The sequence below is a fragment of the Mus caroli genome, chromosome 9 (genome assembly GCF_900094665.2).
Source record: "Mus caroli chromosome 9, CAROLI_EIJ_v1.1, whole genome shotgun sequence".
NCBI classification, from domain to species: domain Eukaryota; kingdom Metazoa; phylum Chordata; class Mammalia; order Rodentia; family Muridae; genus Mus; species Mus caroli.
Genome location: NC_034578.1, coordinates 11,645,134 through 11,648,893, shown reverse-complemented (window position 1 = coordinate 11,648,893; position 3,760 = coordinate 11,645,134).

Below are 3,760 nucleotides of genomic sequence, written 5' to 3'. Positions count from 1 at the left end.
CTGGCTATTATAAATAAGGCTGCTATGAACATAGTGGAGCATGTGTCCTTCTTACCGGTTGGGACATCTTCTGGATATATGCCCAGGAGAGGTATTGTCCTTTATTCATCATGAGTATTTTATTGAGTTGCCATTTTTCTTTATTTATCTAAACATTTCAGCATCTTTCCATCACCCTAAAAGAATTATATCAGTTGAAAAGTGTAACAGCTTCTGTGGTTATAGAAAACATCTCAGACCCCAAGTCTATACACTGGAGCTGGGGGGTGGGGGGCTGAGGGAAGATGACTGCAGTGGGCATTTCATGTGGCTGCAGGAAAAGCTTCTGCAGGCCTACGGATGACTACTGCTTCTCTCTGTCCCCTGACCTCTGGTGACACAATGCAGGCACCATGGCTTGCTCCCTAATAGCATTGGTGAGGTGTAGGTGAACCATAAATGGGAGTGGCTTCTCCTTTCCCAGAACTGTAGGCAGATATTGCTCTTGCTCAGGGTGCCTCCTCTAGCTGAGGAAAGGCCTTTCTTATCTTTTGTAACCGATACACAAAATAACAGATTTCTTTGTGACATTTTCATGTTTGTATCTCATTACATCCTTCTCACATTTACTTTAAATCCTATGCCAGTGTGGTGGTAAGGAAGAGGAGAGCTGAAGAAGTAGCCAGAGACAGCACTGGGAGGTCCTAGACTCAGTCCCCAATGCTTCAAAAGAAATAGGGAGGAGAGGAGGAAGAGGAAGAGGGAAAAGATGAACTCTAGGGTGATCTCATTGTTCATTTATTCAAGGACCAATAGTTACCAAGTGCTACTGCTTACCAGACTAGAAACGAATTATACTGTCTGGGTTGGGTGGATGTATAGTCTAAAAGGTGACAGAGACAAGAAACTAGTTAGCAGATAAAGCCATTAGAAAATCAGCAATCTGACAGGGAAAGGAGAGGTGATGGAGAGGGTAGTGACTCTAATTAGAGCAGTTTGAAGTGTTAGGGTCCAAGAATCACTGAAGGAAAACCCCAAACTCAAATAGTATGCAAATATTCAAATACTCAGAATACTCTGCAGGTATTACCAGCATGCAGGGTCAACCATTCATCAAAATGGTGACTACCCAAGGGGCTCATAGGTCCCTTTCACACAGGGCTAGGGGAATTTTCCAGAAGGGTTAGGTAACCTCTAATGTGATTGGTAGGGGCAAAGCAGTGACATTCATATAATTTTATTGGCTGCTGTGTTACTTTCATTATAATTGGTGAGAACTTGTAAAATTTTGGAAACCAGCCTTTGTCTTCCAGCCTCAAGATCTGGATCACAGGTGTGCCCTCCATTTCAGGACTGTAGTTCATTCCAGATGTAGACAGATTGACAACCAAAAATAGGCATCACATTTAAGAAACACAGAAATATTACAATATGTTTTTGGCAGCTGACTATGATTTGCCTCATGTTCTGGCAGAGGCATGGTTTTGCCAGCTGCAGATAGTTTCTACAATTGTGTGATATTTGTGATTCTGGGAACTTTTTAGGGGATACATTAATGCTAAGGCCCCAATGGGAGGGGTGGGTGTTTGATGGTTGTTCAGGGGTTAGTTGCAATTTCTTAATAGTTGTGATCAACTAAGAAGCAAGAAGAAAGAAATTACATTCAGGGATCCTTTCTCTCCCACTCACTCCCCTCTATCCTTGTTTCTTTCCTATGTGGTGATAGGGGGTGAAACCAGAGGGATAAAGGGTGGGAAAAAGAACCCACAAAGTAGCATAGACCAGCTACATGAACTTGATAGTGTTCAAGGGAAACATCTAGCTGAATGCCTGGCCTCGAGGACCGAGGCTGCTAGTGGCTGACTCAGTGACACAGTCCATCAAGCATGGTCCTGTAAGTGACCTACCATGTCTGTAGATGTTGCCATTGCAGGAGCTTGACAGAGACTCACAGAAGACACCCTGGAAACCATTGTTACCAATATTCTACCACAGCAGGACTGCCTTTTAAGACCATTCCGAGAGGTAAAGGGTTAGAATTTGCCGGGCACTGGGAACAGGATTTAGTACTGTTATTACAAACTTCATTGGATAACCGAAGAAAACATGCTTGAAAGAGGCATCTTTCCCTAAGACACTGTACCCCATCACTTTAGCAAACAGACCTAATCAGTCAAGTGCTTACCAAGGAGAGACATTTCCATCCATGTGGCTTTGGTTCACCCCCTTACCACTGGCCTTTCTGTCTCATCTGGGAGGAAACACGAGAGGCTACTGACTTGTTCATCCTACACAGTAGTGAGCTAGGATTCTCACGCAAAGCTACCTTTTTCTCATGATTAGCTCTGACATTGCACTGCCCTCCACGAGAGATCTGGCTTAGCCTGAGAAGTCCCAAGGATAGAGAAGTTGTCGTCTGTAAGAATATTCTTGAATCAGCCTGGGTTGTTTGAGAATCTCTATGATACTCCCTCAGCCAACAACTCAACCAAATACAGCCCATGCCCACCATTAGGAGCCTGGCCTGGCTATAAGAGATGGTTAGTTGAGACTCCACATTCCCATTACTAGGAGTCTTCACTAGATCATCCTCATAGATTCCAGGGAGTTTCAACTGCACTAGATTTTCACACAACCCCCCATATGATTCCCAATTCCAGCTGTCTGTCCCCACACTCTTCCTCCATTCCATCTCCCTGATCCCTCCTGCCCCCACCCCCACCCAACCACAGACTGCCCATAAAATCTGTTCTATTTTCTCTTCACCAGGAGATCTATGTATAACCCTACAGCAATGTTTCTTGAACGATCCTTTCACAGGGGTCACATATCAGATAGTGTGTTACCAGACATTCACTTTATGGTTCATAACAGTAGTAAAATTACAGTTACAAAGTAACAACAAAATAATTTTATGTTTGGGGGTCACCACAACATAAGAAAATGTGTTAAAGGGTCACAGCATTAGGAAGGTTGAGCCCTTAGGGCTGCCTTAGAGCCCTCCTCTATTACCTATACTCTCTGGATCTATGAATTGTAGCTTGGTTATTATTCACTTAACAGCTAATGTCCACTTATAAGTAAGTACATACCAAATTTGTCTCTCTGGGTCTGAGTTACCTCACTCAGGATAATTTTTTCTAGCTCCATCCATTTACCTACCAATTTCATGATGCCATTTTTTTTTTTTAAGCAAGAGAGTAATACTTTTTGGAGTAAATGTACCACATTTTCTTTATCCATTCTTTGGTTGAGGGACATATAGGTTGTTTCCAGTTTCTGGTTATTATAAATTAATCTGCTATGAACATTTTGAGTTGTGTCCTTGTGGTAGGATAGAGTGTACTTAGCGTGTATACCCAAGAGTGGTATAGCTGGGTCTTGAGGTAGATTGAGTCCCAATTTTCTGAAGTACTACCATATTGATTTCCATAGTGGCTGTACAAGTTTGCACACCCACCAACAATGGAGAAGTGTGCCCAACACTCCATATCCTTGCCAACATGAACTTTCACCTGTACTATTGATCTTAGCCATTCTAACAGGCATAAAATGGTATCTCAAAGTAGTCTAAATTTGCATTTCCCTCCTGGCTAAGGATGTTGAACATCTCTTTATGAGTTTCTCAAACATTTGAGATTCCTTCAAGTGAAAATTCTCTATTTAGATCTGTATCCCATTTTTTTTTTTTTGTGGTTTTTTTTTTTCGAGACAGGGTTTCTCTGTGTAGCTCTGGCTGTCCTGGAACTCACTTTGTAGACCAGGCTGGCCTCGAACTCAG